This window comes from Lolium perenne, chromosome 2 (genome assembly GCF_019359855.2).
Source record: "Lolium perenne isolate Kyuss_39 chromosome 2, Kyuss_2.0, whole genome shotgun sequence".
Classification (NCBI taxonomy): domain Eukaryota; kingdom Viridiplantae; phylum Streptophyta; class Magnoliopsida; order Poales; family Poaceae; genus Lolium; species Lolium perenne.
The window spans coordinates 283,180,056-283,195,913 of NC_067245.2; positions in this window are offsets into that span (position 1 = coordinate 283,180,056).

Sequence of the window (15,858 nt, forward strand, 5' to 3'; positions counted from 1 at the left end):
GAGTACAAAATCCTTCTTCAGGATAAAGTACAGCTCCAAAAGTTGAACCTTGAATATGCTGACATCGCCATCCTTGCCCTTCTCGAGAGGCAGAAGGCACAAGATAAGTTGATGCACCTAATGTTGGAGAGCTGCAGTGAAAGAGAAGAGACATTGAAAGAAGTGAGCAGTTTGGTGGGATACATGAGTGACGTCGGGCGAACTTCGCAGAATCCGCCCCGGCTGAGCTCAAATTCCAGCGGAACCAGCTTTCAGCAATGCATGTTATGCGCACCTACAACTTCTACTCATTGATTAGAGGTCGCACGACATGGCATTTTCCCTCGAAATAGTAGTACTGTACTAATAGTTGTACTACTTAATATGTACCTTTTTGTAAAATAATTTCTTACATGTATTAGAAACTACCCCTCTCGTTTCTGGATGCACCCGGGACATTGTCATCCGGCCCTCTTCTGGACAAACCCCCTCGGGAAGGACGGTATATTTTGCACATTTCTCTACTAGTACTTCTAATTCCACCGCTTATTTTTCTAATCCGTTAAATCGTTAATTGGATGACCAACTGATGGAAGCTGCGATAGATTAGACCAACAAGTGGTGAATTGTGCAAAAGATATGTCCGTGTTTTATGCAAAAGAGTGATATGGGGATCTGGTGGAATCTTGAATTTCCTCTTGATGGTAGGCATGCTTCACTTATAGCTGGAGTACATTGCGGACCTGGTGCATTTCGTCAGTACCGATCAGCTATTTTTGCTTATCCGGGAAGAAAAGGTAGTACTAGCCTTTTCTATGAGATGTCTTTTCAGTGCTACGGAGTTGTGCATTCCTTTGCTTGCTTTGTCTGTCGGTGACTTTGCCAAGCTGACTTTGCCATGACTTTGGGTGACCGATATGTGGACCACGGTTGTAAGTGACTCAAAGTCACTGACTTTGGGGACTCCTGAATGCTTCGTATATTTCTGACGGTTTCTGAATTATGTACTCCGTACAACTTTTGTAATATTGGTCAAACTAGTTTTGACCAGGGTTTGTGTAGGGTGGTTTTTTTTGGTTGGTCCAAATGGTGTTGTGTGGTCCAAATGTGATGTATCATCACACCACCATGTGCCCCCCTCCCCCCACCCCACCCCTAGGTTTTGGTAATGCCATTCTGATACATGCTTCTTAGAAGGAGTACATTTTTCCGTTAGGGCATGACAATTTTGAAAAATTCAAAAAAAATGGGAAGACAGAATGGTAACATCATTTTCCATGTGATGATGCACCCCTGTGCCAAATTTTGGTTCATTTTAAGAATGTAAGGTGACAAATTACTCGAGGAAGCTAGTTGGAGTAGACGGGCATGATCGGATTGGCATAGGGGATTTATTTTTTGAAGGATGTTATTTTTCATAGACAATATCTGACACAAAAAATAAAATGTTAAGGTCTCATATTATTCTGAATGATTTTGAATTACTTATGACGTTTGTAAGTATTGGTATACATGAGTCCCACATGAAGTTAAATGGTCCAAAAAAAAAGTTTCGTACACGTCTCCCAGAAAGTGGAAAGTCGAGTACATGCATGACTTCACGCGTCCACTATCGGATACAGAGAGTCGAGGCTATAACATAATCGGCCTCATCATCTCTCGCGAGCTCGTCCTCTCCACTCCCCCAACTTGCCTCCCCACACCGTGAAAACCCCCCATCCACTCACCGCACCTCTGAGGCATCGACTTTCCCGTTTCCAACCGCAGCAGCATGAAGATAGGTATTGCATACGAGGCGGAGCAATAGGCGACCGCCCACGCAGAGGATGCCTCTACGGTAGTGGCCGTCGCGGTGGGTGAGGCTTCACCGAGCACCTAGGCCGCTCGTCTCCTCTGCTTGTCGGATTCTTCGACCTCGGTCGAAATGGGCGTCCTGGCCGTCACGACGGGTGAGGCTTCACCGGGCACCCATGCCGCTCGTCTCCTCTGCTTGTCTGGTTCTTCGACCTCGGTCGAAACGGGCGTCCTGGCCGTCGAGCGTAAGGTGGATACCAATGTTGTTTATCCCGCCGAAGATGTGCACGGCGTTGCAGGCCACCACGGCGGGGTCTTCCTAGGCCCGATGTCGGACGCGAACCTCGACCCCTTCGACGATTTCGGCCCAAACGTTCAGTTCCAGGGAGGATGTTGAGGGTGATGACGCGGAGGTACGTCTCAATTACCGAAACTGTCCCAACCCTCTTTGTGTCATATTGCTGTTCACATGGTTTGCACGAGCCTGGTTCTTGATTGATTTGATATCCTACCTTGTTCTTGTAGATGTAATTGATTCTACGATTTGTAAGATCAGATTCTAGTTTAATTTCGACTAATCTGCCATGTAGTCATATAATCAATTTATGTGTTCATACTTAGTGGACTTGCAATTGTTGTGGCTTATGTTCATGGTTGTTCATAGGGTTTCTCATGATTTATTACGATTTCTTCTGCCATTTACTTGTTCTACACATTTAATTTTAGGGTTTCTAAGGTTTGATTATGTTAGTGGAGTATTTATTCGATCTGTCATAAAAAACCTGATTATGTAGTACTTAATAATTCATAGGAGTATTCTGATGACATGGACAACAACAAGGTGCGCAGGACCGGAAAAGCCGCTATGTTCTCAAGCGGTCGAAGGGTGGTGAAATTCGTTTACGCATGCGCGGGGACCTATTTTGCCCATTATGTGGCAAATTTCTCTAGAAGGACATCCACGGCTGATCCAACATGCGATGGGTGTAGGCCTAAGTACATAGGGGGAAACACCGCCCTGCAACCAAGGCCAAGCACGCATCATATGGCCTCTTCCTCCAGAATTACGTCTTGCCTAGCTTGCTCCACGTCAACGCCCCTGCTGCTGGCCCTCATGCTCCTGGTCATGTTTAAAGTTCATATGTGTAATCTTAATCCCTTTGGAAGTTCAGCATTAAACTCTACTAGTACAACCGTGGTGGTCTTGTGATGTAGTACTCTTTTGATGCATTTGTGATGTAGTAGTACTTTTTTTGAAATGATATAGTACTATCTAAGAAAAGTACTCCCTCCGATTCACATTCATTTCACATCAAGAAATATGGATCAGAGCGAGGGAGTAAATTAAACATGGCATCTCGTGCATGAAGCTTGACATATCGATCAGGTTGGCTAGAATAGCAATACAATGCTGCTCATTAGGCAAATGCATGCCATGTACGATAGTATACATCCAGTAAAGAAGTCTATACTGACATAAAAAAACTACTTTGGGGATGAGAGTCAATTGGGGCATCTACAATATAGAAAATCTTGCTCGTAGATGATTTTGGCTAAGAGGGTTTTACTCACATTACACGTGCCACTTTCCTTGTCTGCAAAACAAGTTCTAATAAAGGGAGAGGAAAGAAGAGGGTATTGTGGGCGAGATTGAACACCTTTTTTATGTGTTAAGCTGAGGCCTCGTTTAGATGAGGATTTCGACTTATGCCTAACAGCTCAACACACCCACAAATAATTCTGCTTGCGCGCACCACCGTTCATTAAAATAACAATATTAGCTCGCAAGATTAAGAACGAAGTGAATTTAAGTAACTTGGTAAGCTTTTCAAGCAATATATTCAGAGAAAGAGCACACATGTTCGGCTCAAAATAATCATAAGAGAAGAACAATAAATCTAAGGCACCACATGGATTCATACCTTGAGTCGACGCTGGCTCGTAGAAGGGCGGCCGCGCCTCGAGGATGCCGGGGACGTCTCCACCTCGGTCTCACATGTGACTGCTTATCGGCGGGTGGTGCGCCGCGCCATGTAGAAGATCTATCAAGAGAGGAGAGCCCGATGACGCTACCGACGCCTCAACCTTGATAGCACCGACCTGTTGCTCCGCACCGAGATGCGCCACGTGCAAGATTTAGCGGATGCACCAATTTTAGAGATATGTCATGATCATTGTAACAAATTTCAACGTGATGATGATTTGATCTTGTACTCGGCCTTGAACATAAGAACTAGTACAATCTCACATTTTTTTTATCATTATCCTTTGCGAGATTTAGCGGATGCGCCAAATTCAGAGAAATATCATGATCATGGTAACACAATTTTCAATGTAATGATGATTTGATGTTGCACTCGACCTTGAACATAAGTACTAGTACGGTCTCACAAATTTGTATCATTATACTTTGCAAGTTTTAGTGGATGCGCCCATTTTCAGAGGTAGATCATGATCATGGTAAGTTGGTAACAAATTTTCAATGTGATGATGATTTGATTTTGCACTCGGCCTTGAACAGAGGTACTAGTACAGTCTCACAATTTTTTATCATTATACTTGGACAGTGGCCAAATTCAAAATCTCATAGCGGCAAAACTTCCCGCCCACAAAATACAAAAATTTCACACGCTTCCAAATTCCCATTCTACCCCTGTGGAGATGGCAGCAAAGTCGGTTGGTGGGGGGGTCTGCCCGTCATTTTTTGGATCACCACCTCCCTAGCCCGGAAACCCTCCCAAAAAAAATACATTTCCTTCAGACCACCCACCGGAACTTCCCAAGTCCCTCTCTCCCACCTCCACGACCACCGCACCGGAACATCCCCGCCGGACTTCCCTGGCCTACCCGAGCCCTCGCGATCCTCGTCATCCGGCTGCCTGCCGGAGCCGCTTCATCGACGCCGTCATCAACCGGACCGGATCATCCCCGCCGTACCTCGAAACCATATGCTCATCCAGCAGTGTACCGCAGTCGCTTCAGCTGCGGTATCGTCCACCCCGCCGGAGCCGCTTCGCCGGATCCGTCGTCCACCGCATCGGATCTTGCTCACCGACACCGCTGTGCATGAACCGGATCTGCTTCACCGGCGCCTTGCATGATCTAAACTCTTCTCTTGTCGCTTTTCTATTGCTTGCCTCGCAAGTTCTTGTTTAATCTTGGGGGAACCTTGTTTGTGCTAACGACGCGCCGTTACGTTTTTGCAGATGAGATGAGTAATCATGAAGTGTAATGGCCGTCTCTCCAACCCCAAGTAGCACATGTAGCGTACTTCATCACCGGATCTATCAACCCTGTGAAGATCTGCCGTGACTCCCACAGAGTGCTTCTCCTAATGTAAGTCCCTTGTTTTAGCGCCATGTTCGGGTTCAGATGCTTGTCTGTCTGAAGCTCTTTTAGTTCATTCCTAGCTATGATCGTAACACGTTGCTATTTTCTACTTCATTGCTAACTTTAAGCGATTGAACATTTTGGTTTGCATTCCCTGCTCTGTAGATGTAGCCATCATAACTTCTATCTTGCTCGCCGTTGTTACAAAAATTATAGGTATTATAGTAACATCCTGCTATTATTTAGTTCATGGCCAATTTTAAGTAATTGCACATGTTGGTTCGCATTCCTCGCTCTATAGCTTTTGGCATCGTAACTTCTATATTTGGTTTACATTCCCTGCTTCGTAGATCTAGCCATCATAACTTTATCTTGCTCAGTCGTTGTTACAAAAATTATGGCCTGCTACTATGTTGTTTGTGCCAATTTTTTACTCCATGAACATGTTGGCTTGCATTCCCCGTACTACAGGTGATGCCATTGTTTTGTATCTAGTTCATTGTAAGCTAACAAAGTAAGGACTTAGTTTGGCATGCTATCACTCTTGCTATCTAGCCTCGTAGTACAAATAAACTTGTCATACTACTAGATAATAATTTTGCGTGCCATCTTGTTCTTCAAAAGCTGCATTATTGACTTGTTTCACGACTTGGCATGACGCTCACATATGGAAAGCTGAACATATTGGTTTGCATTCCCTCTTATACAAGTTCACAGTGATCCCACTATATTCTCGTATCTGGTCCATCCTAAGCTCCGGCATTAACTATCCTCTATGTGTTGCTCATTACAAGTTTATATCCCGAAACATCTTGATTTGCATCCCCTTCACTATAAGTTCAGGAGTATTATTTAGTTCACGGCCAAAATGAAGTAATTGCACTTGGCACATGTTGGTTCACATTCCCTCCTCTTTAGCTTTTGCCATCGTAACTTCTATTTTTGTTTTACATTCCCTGCTCTGTAGATGTAGCCATCATAACTTCATCTTGCTCGATCGTTGTTACAAAATTTATAGCTTTGCTACTATGTTGTTCATGCCAATTTTGTATTCCCCGAACATGTTGGTTTGCATGGGACTCGACGTAGTAAGTCTCGTTGTTTCATTCTAACATGCTACTGTTATATTGGTACGTTGGCATGCGGCATGCACTCTTTGTTTGCTTATTGTGCGCATTACAATGATCTTGTTATAACGACGAAATGATGAGTTCCAAATTCTTTGGCAAACAATATTGCAGTGTCTTTGCGTTTCCATTGTTGCTGTCTTAACTTGTAATGTCTTTGTTTCAGATATAGGTGCTGCATGGACAACTTAAAAGATTGTCGGATCGCTTCATTGTATTGCTAGGTTTAATTACCATTCAATTTCTCTGGGTTCTGTAATATTTTTTCAAAGCCTTGCAGCTGATGTAATATTTAGTTAGTTTTTATAGTTCTTTCGCGCATTTTTTCTTTGGTGCTTGTGGTAAGTGAGGCTATCCGATTTAAATCAATGCTGCGTAAATATTCTCGATATCTAAATCACGAATTCCTATCCCTTAAACGGCCCAATTAAGCGAAATCACATACGTGCCGGCCCGCAAAATCCTAAAGCGCCTTTTACGCCGGCATATAAACAGCAACTAAACGGGCTGGCCCACTTACTTATTGGGCCAGCCCACTTGATTTACTGTGGACCCCACACTCTAATTGGGCCGTCCCACTTGCTTTAAGGTGGACCCCACCCACTACTGGGGCGGCCCACTAACTAGTTGGGCCAGCCCAATTGCTTTTGCGGTGGACCCCGCATACTAAATGGGCCGGCCCTTTAAGACGAAAGTGGGACCCACCGGTGTTTTTGGCCAGGCCCACTATCTTGGTGGGCCGGCCCACTTGCTATATGGTGGACCCCACATACTAAACGGGCTGGCCCTTTAAGAGGAAAGTGGGACCCACCTGTGTTTTTGGCCCGGCCCACTAGCGTGTTGGGCCGGCCCACTTGCTATATGGTGGACCCCACATACTAAATGGACCGGCCCTTTAACAGGAAAGTGGGACCCACCAGTGTTTTGGCCCAGCCCACTATCTTGTTGGGCCGGCCCACTTGCTATATGGTGGACCCCACATACTAAATGGGCCAGCCCTTTAACTGGAAAGTGGGACCCACCTGTGTTTTTGGCCCGGCCCACTAGCTTGTTGGGCCGGCCCACTTGCTATATGGTGGACCCCACATACTAAATGGGCTGGCCCTTTAACAGGAAAGTGGGACCCACCGGTGCTTTTGGCCCGGCCCACTGGCTTGTTGGGCCAGCCCATTTGATCAAATGTGGACCCCACGTACTAAATGGGCCGGCCGATAGCAGGAAAGTGGGACCCACATGCTAATTGGGCCGGCCCAATAACTTCTTGGGCCGGCCCAGTTGCTTTAATGTGGACCCCACTTTGTAAATGGGCCGGCCCGATACCAGGAAAGTGGGTCCCACATGTCTTGTGGGCCGGCCCTTTTGCCTGTTGACCGGTCAAACGAGTGCATTTGGCCCGGCCCGCATGCTTAGTGGGCCGGCCCATTAAAGTTTTGACCAGTCAACCTTAGAGGTTAGGCCCGGCCCACGTAACTAATGGACCAGCCCAGCTATATAGTTGACCGGTCAAACTAAGTCAGCTGGCCCGGCCCGCAAACTTAATGGGCCGGCCCGCTTAAGACGTGGCAGGCCTCGTGTGGGCCTACCATCTACCACGGGGTTTCAGCCGGTTAACGCCGTTAATCGCCGATTAACGGCGTCTCGCCACGTGTCGGTTGCATGACGTCGACGATCAACGGGCTCCCGGAAACACTTGGGCAACGGTCCGATTTTTCGTGGCGGAAGGGCGCCCAAGCGCGACGGACCGAAAAAATCGTCGTAGGACTTTGCCTGACGCAGTTTCCACAACAGAACCCATATCGTCGGGTTAGGCCCATAGGCGACGAAAAATACCCCTTAGCGGACGATTTTGAGACGTTGTCTATCAGAACTTTTCTTGTAGTGATGACAAACCGAAACACATAGCCTTCTTATGTCATATAGTAAGCATCATTCAAGTTCATAACCAAGGTTTAGACATATTCAAACTAGACAAATCATGTATCTACCTCCTAACCCTAAACTCTCTCTTATGAAGTCAAGCATGCATGAAGAGAATTGGTTTTGGGTTTCAAACATGGAAATTCCAAAAATCTGCCAAAAAGCTTCATTTTGGATTGACTAATAATTAAGAAGGATCAAAACTTACTTTTTCATTTTTCATGTTTTAAACTTGTTTAAATCTTGGTTGATGGGCATAAATAATTCTAAAAAAATAGAAAAAATGAAAAACCAAAACATATAGCCTTCTTATGTCATATAGTAAGCAGCATTCAAGTTCATAGCCAAGGTTTAGACATATTCAAACAACACAAATCATGTATCTACCCCTAACCCTAAACTCTATCTTATGAAGTCAAGCATGCATGAAGAGAAGTTGTTTTGGGTTTCAAACATGAAAATTTCAAGAACCTCAGAAAATCTTCATTTTAGAGTGACTAAGAAGGATTTAGGCTTACCTTTTCATTTTCATGTTTTAAACTTGTTTAAATCATGGTCAAACCTAGGATTTGACCAAAATTCAAATGGGCCTAAAATCAAAAAAACATATAAATGAAAAAACAAAGCACATAGTCTTCTTATGTCATATAGTAAGCATTAAAGCTGGTAAACAAGGTCTAGCATATTCAAACTAGACAAATCATGTATCTACCCCCTAACCCCTAAACTATGTCTTATATATGTAGTAGTCAAGCATGAAGAGAAGTGTTTTTGGGTTTCAGACATGGAAATTTCAAAAACCTATCAAAAGCTTCATTTTAGAGTGACTAAGAAGGATCCATATGCTTACCTTTTCATTTTCATATTTTAAACTTGTTTAAATCATTGTCAAACCTAGGATTTGACCAAAATTCAAATGGGCATAATATTTTAAAAAAAGTGAAAAACAAAAGCACATAGTCGATCTTCTTATGTCACATATATAGTAAGCATTCAGATAAACAAGGTCTAGAAATATTCAAATAAGAAAAATCATGTATCTACCCCTAACCCTGAACTCTGTCTTATGAAGTCAAGCATGAAGAGAAGTGGTTTTTGGTTTCAAACATGGAAAATTCAAAAACCTCCCAAAAACTTCATTTTAGAGTGACTAAGAAGGATACAGGCTTACCTTTTCATTTTCATGTTTTAAACTTATTTAAATCTTGGTCAAACCTAGGATTTGACCAATATTCAAATGGGCATAAAATAAATAAAAATAAAAAACCAAAGCACATAGTCTTCTTATGTCATATAGTAAGCATTCAAGTTCATAAACAAGGTCTAGACATATTCAAACCAGACAAATCATGTACCCCCTAACCCTAAACTTTGTCTTAATTATATATGAAGTCAAGCATGATCGAAGAGAAGTGTGGTTTTGGGTTTCAAACATGGAAATTTCAAAAACCTCCCAAAAGCTTCATTTTAATTAGACTGTCTGGTTAATTAAGAAGGATCCAGGATTAATTACCTTTTCATATAGTAAGCATTAAAGTTGGTAAACAAGGTCTAGACATATTCAAACCAGACAAATCATGTATCTACGCCCTAACCCCTAAACTCTGTCTTATAAAGTCAAGCATGAAGATAAGTGGTTTTGGGTTTCAAACATGGAAATTTCAAAAACCTCCCGAAAACTTCATTTTAGGGTGACTAAGAAGGATACAGGCTTCCCTTTTCATTTTCATGTTCTATACTTGTTTAAATCTTGGTCAAACCTATGATTTGACCAAGATTCAAATGTGCATCAAAATTCAAAAAAAAATCAGAAAAATGAAAAACCAAAGCACATAGTTTTCTTATGTCATATAGTAAGCATTAAAGTTGATAAACAAGGTCTATACATATTCAAACAAGAAAAATCATGTATCCACCCCCTAACCCTAAACTTTGTCTTATGTAGTCAAGCATGAAGAGAAGTGGTTTTGGGTTTCAAATATGGAAATTTCAAAAACCTATCAAAAGCTTCATTTTAGAGTGACTGGCTAAGAAGGATCCATGCTTACCTTTTCATTTTCATATTTTAAACTTGTTTAAATCATTGTCAAGCCTAGGATTTGACCAAGATTTAAATGGGCATAAAATTAAAAAAAAAATCGGAAAAATGAAAAACAAAAGCACATAGTCTTCTTATGTCACATATATATATATATATAGTAAGCATTCAAAGTTGATAAACAAGGTCTAGACATATTCAATCCTGTATCTACCCCTAACCCTAAACTATGTCTTATGAAGTCAAGCATGAAGAGAAGTGTTTTTTGGTTTCAAACATGCAAATTTCAAAAACCTCCCTAAAGCTTCATTTTAGAGTGACTAAGAAGGATCCATGCTTACCTTTTCATTTTCATGTTTTAAACTTGTTTAAATATTGGTCAAACCTAGGATTTGACCAATATTCAAATGGGCATAAAATAAAATAAAAACAAAAAAAACAAAGCACATAGTCTTCTTATGTCATATAGTAAGCATTCAAGTTCATAAACAAGGTCTAGACATATTCAAACAAGTGACTGACTAAGAAGGATCCAGGCTTACATTTTCATTTTCATATAGTAATTAAGCATTCAAGTTGATAAACAAGGTTTAGACATCTTCAAACCAAACAAATCATGTATCTACCCCTAACCGTAAACTCTGTCTTATGAAGTCAAGCATGAACAGAAGTGGTTTTGGGTTTCAAATATGGAAATTTCAAAAACCTATCAAAAGCTTCATTTTAGAGTGACTGACTAAGAAGGATCCATGCTTACCTTTTCATTTTCATATAGTAATTAAGCATTCAAGTTGATAAACAAGGTTTAGACATATTCAAACCAAACAAATCATGTATCTACCCCTAACCCTAAACTCGGTCTTATGATGTCTAGCATGAAGAGAAGTAGTTTTGGGTTTCAAACGTTTAAGCCAAAAGCCCCATTTCAAATATTTCAAACTTATTCAAATTTGGTTCAAATTTGAAAGACATACAAGTTATAGTACACATAGTGCATACATGTTCACACATACTGCACTAGATGCTAACCCTATAGTTTGAGGCCATTGGATGAGGTCGAAAAAATTCTTGGATTAAATGGGGTTGTTCGAACCCCGTAGTTGGATTTTTTTGAACCTTGATTTGTAGAACTGGGCAAAACCCTAGTTTAACCTATTTAATTATAGATTCGTAGGTCGATTTTCTACCTTTTTATTATTACTATGCAGCACATGTGTGTTTGCCCGTCGAGTGAAACTCGGAGGAAGAGGGATCACTCGGAAGGAGAGAAGAAGGGAGAGAATTATGGTGTCTTCCCTTTTTCGGGTGATGATGTTGACTGTTGTGTAGGTTTTGTCAGTGAGCAGGAGGTGCGAGCGAGCGAGCGAGTCGAGCGAGGCCGAGAATGAGAGAGTTTTTTTTTGTGAGAGGGACAACCGAAGGATCCAGAAGGACCAACAGACTCCCAATACGCATCCTGATCGATGCGTCTTCTCTTGACAAAGAAAATGGCTGGGAGTTTGCGTACCTATTGCACGTGACTTGTGCTCACTGAAGTGTGGGACCTCACGCATGGGCACCACACGTAAGTGACAGACATGTTGGTGTAAAAACTCGGTTGATTATTATAGTGCATTAGAACAAAGTTTCCTATGGATTCAAGGGTAGGAAATCCAAGTTAACTCATTTACATGACATTATTTTTTCCATGAAGCAAAGTTAACACACCTATCAATTGGTACATTTTGGAGTGACTAAGAAGGATCCAGGCTTACTTATTCGTTTTCACGTGTAAAACTTGTCTAAATCTTGGTCAAACCAAATTGGCAGAAAATTCAAAAAAAAAACTAAAAAATGAAAAACCAAAGCACATAGTCTTATATGTCATATAGTAAGCATTAAAGTTGATAAACAAGGTCTAGACATATTCAAACCATACAAATCATGTATCTACCCCCTAACCCCTAAACTCTGTCTTATGAAGTCACGCATGAAGAGAAGTGGTTTGGGTTTCAAACATGGAATTTTCAAAAACCTCCCAAAAACTTCATTTTATAGTGACTAAGAAGGATACATGCTTCCCTTTTCATTTTCATGTTTTAAACTTGTTTAAATCTTGGTCAAACCTAGGATTCGACCAAGATTCAAATGGGCACAAAAAAAATGAAAAACAAAAGCACATAGTCTTCTTATATATGTCATATCGTAAGCATTCAAGTTGATATACAAGGTCTAGATATATCCAAACCAGACAAATCATGTATCTACCCCCTTGTCGATCTTATGAAGTCTAGCATGAAGAAAAGTTGTTTTGGGTTTCAAACATGGAAATTTCAAGAACATCCCAAAAGCTTCATTTTAGAGCGACTAAGAAGGATCCAGGCTTACCTTTCCATTTTCATGTTTTAAACTTGTTTAAATCTTGGTGAAATCTAGGATTTGACTAAGATTCAAATGGACCAAGATTCAAATGGGCATAAAATAAAAAAATAGAAAAATGAAAAACCAAAGCGCACATAGTCTTATATGTCATATAGTAAGCATTCAAATTGATAAACATGGTCTAGACATATTCAAACCAGAAAAATCATGTATCTACCCCTAACCCTAAACTCTGTCTTATGAAGTCAAGCATGAACAGAAATGGTTTTGGGTTTCAAACATGGTAAATTCAAGAACCTCCCAAAAGCTTCATCTTAGAGTGACTAAGAGAAGGATCCAGACTTAATTACCTTTTTCATTTTCACATGTTAAACTTGTTTAAATCTTGCTCAAACCTAGGATTTTACCAAGATTCAAATGGGCATAAAAATCAAAAAAAATGAAATACCAATGCACACAGTCCTCTTATATATGTCATATAGTAAGCATTCAACAAGTTGATAAACAAGGTCTAGACACATATTCAAACCAGACAAATCATGTATCTACCCCCTATCGACCCTAAACTTCGTCTTATATGAAGTCAAGGATGAAGAGAAGTGTGGTTTTTGGTTTCAAACATGGAAATTTCAAAAACCTCCGAAAAGCACATAGTCTTCCTATGTCATATAGTAAGCTTTCAAGATAGTCTTCCTATGTCATGTAGTAAGCATTCAAGATAGTCTTCCTATGTCATGTATCTACCCCCTAACCCTAAACTTTGTCTTATGTAGTCAAGCATGAAGAGAAGTGGTTTTGGGTTTCAAATATGGAAATTTCAAAAACCTATCAAAAGCTTCATTTTAGAGTGACTGGCTAAGAAGGATCCATGCTTACCTTTTCATTTTCATATTTTAAACTTGTTTAAATCATTGTCAAGCCTAGGATTTGACCAAGATTTAAATGGGCATAAAATTAAAAAAAAAATCGGAAAAATGAAAAACAAAAGCACATAGTCTTCTTATGTCACATATATATATATAGTAAGCATTCAAAAGTTGATAAACAAGGTCTAGACATATTCAATCATGTATCTACCCCTAACCCTAAACTATGTCTTATGAAGTCAAGCATGAAGAGAAGTGTTTGTTGGTTTCAAACATGGAAATTTCAAAAACCTCCCAAAAGCTTCATTTTAGAGTGACTAAGAAGGATCCATGCTTACCTTTTCATTTTCATGTTTTAAACTTGTTTAAATCTTGGTCAAACCTAGGATTTGACCAATATTCAAATGGGAATAAAATAAAAAAATAAAAAAAAAACAAAGCACATAGTCTTCTTATGTCATATAGTAAGCATTCAAGTTCATAAACAAGGTCTAGACATATTCAAACCAGGCAAATCATGTACCCCCTAACCCTAAACACTCTGTCTTAATTATATATGAAGTCAAGCATGAAGCAGAGAAGTGTGGTTTTGGGTTTCAAACATGGAAATTTCAAAAACCTCCCAAAAGCTTCATTTTAATTAGACTGACTGGTTAATTAAGAAGGATCTAGGATTAATTACCTTTTCATTGTCATGTTTAAACTTGTTTAAATCTTGGTCGAACCTAGGATTTGACCAAGATTCAAATGGGCATAAAAAATTAGAAAAAATCGAATGAATGAAAAACCAAAGCACATAGCCTTCTTATGACATATAGTAAACATTCAAGTTCATAAACAAGCTCTAGACATATTCAAACCAGTCAAATCATGTACACCCTAACCCTAAACTCTGTCTTAATTATATATGAAGTCAAGCATGAAGCAGAGAAGTGTGGTTTTGGGTTTCAAACATGGAAATTTCAAAAACCTCCCAAAAGCTTCATTTTAATTAGACTGTCTGGTTAATTAAGAAGGATCCAGGATTAATTACCTTTTCATTGTCATGTTTTAAACTTGTTTAAATCTTGCTCAAACCTAGGATTCGACCAAAATTCAAATGGGCATAAAAATTCAGAAAAAATCGAAAGAATGAAAAACCAAAGCACATAGCCTTCTTATGTCATATAGTAAGCATTCAAATTGATAAACATGGTCTAGACATATTCAAACCAGAAAAATCATGTATCTACCCCTAACCCTAAACTCTGTCTTATGAAGTCAAGCATGAACAGAAGTGGTTTTGGGTTTCAAACATGGTAAATTCAAGAACCTCCCAAAAGCTTCATTTTAGAGTGACTAAGAGAAGGATCCAGACTTAATTACCTTTTTCATTTTCACATGTTAAACTTGTTTAAATCTTGCTCAAACCTAGGATTTTACCAAGATTCAAATGGGCATAAAAATCAAAAAAATGAAATACCAATGCACATAGTCCTCTTATATATGTCATATAGTAAGCATTCAACAAGTTGATAAACAAGGTCTAGACACATATTCAAACCAGACAAATCATGTATCTACCCCCTATCGACCCTAAACTTCGTCTTATATGAGGTCAAGCATGAAGAGAAGTGTGGTTTTTGGTTTCAAACATGGAAATTTCAAAAACCTCCGAAAAGCACATAGTCTTCCTATGTCATATAGTAAGCATTCAAGATAGTCTTCCTATGTCATGTAGTAAGCATTCAAGATAGTCTTCCTATGTCATGTATCTACACCCCCTAACCCTAAACTTTGTCTTATGTAGTCAAGCATGAAGAGAAGTGGTTTTGGGTTTCAAATATGGAAATTTCAAAAACCTATCAAAAGCTTCATTTTAGAGTGACTGACTAAGAAGGATCCATGCTTACCTTTTCATTTTCATATAGTAATTAAGCATTCAAGTTGATAAACAAGGTTTAGACATATTCAAACCAAACAAATCATGTATCTACCCCTAACCCTAAACTCTGTCTTATGAAGTCAAGCATGACGAAGTGGTTTTGGGTTTCAAATATGGAAATTTCAAAAACCTATCAAAAGCTTCATTTTAGAGTGACTGACTAAGAAGGATCCATGCTTACCTTTTCATTTTCATATAGTAATTAAGCATTCAAGTTGATAAACAAGGTTTAGACATATTCAAACCAAACAAATCATGTATCTACCCCTAACCCTAAACTCGGTCTTATGAAGTCTAGCATGAAGAGAAGTAGTTTTGGGTTTCAAACGTTTAAGCCAAAAGCCCCATTTCAAATATTTCAAACTTATTCAAATTTGGTTCAAATTTGAAAGACATACAAGTTATAGTACACATAGTGCATACATGTTCACACATACTGCACTAGATGCTAACCCTATAGTTTGAGGCCATTGGATGAGGTCGAAAAAATTCTTGGATTAAATGGGGTTGTTCGAACCCCGT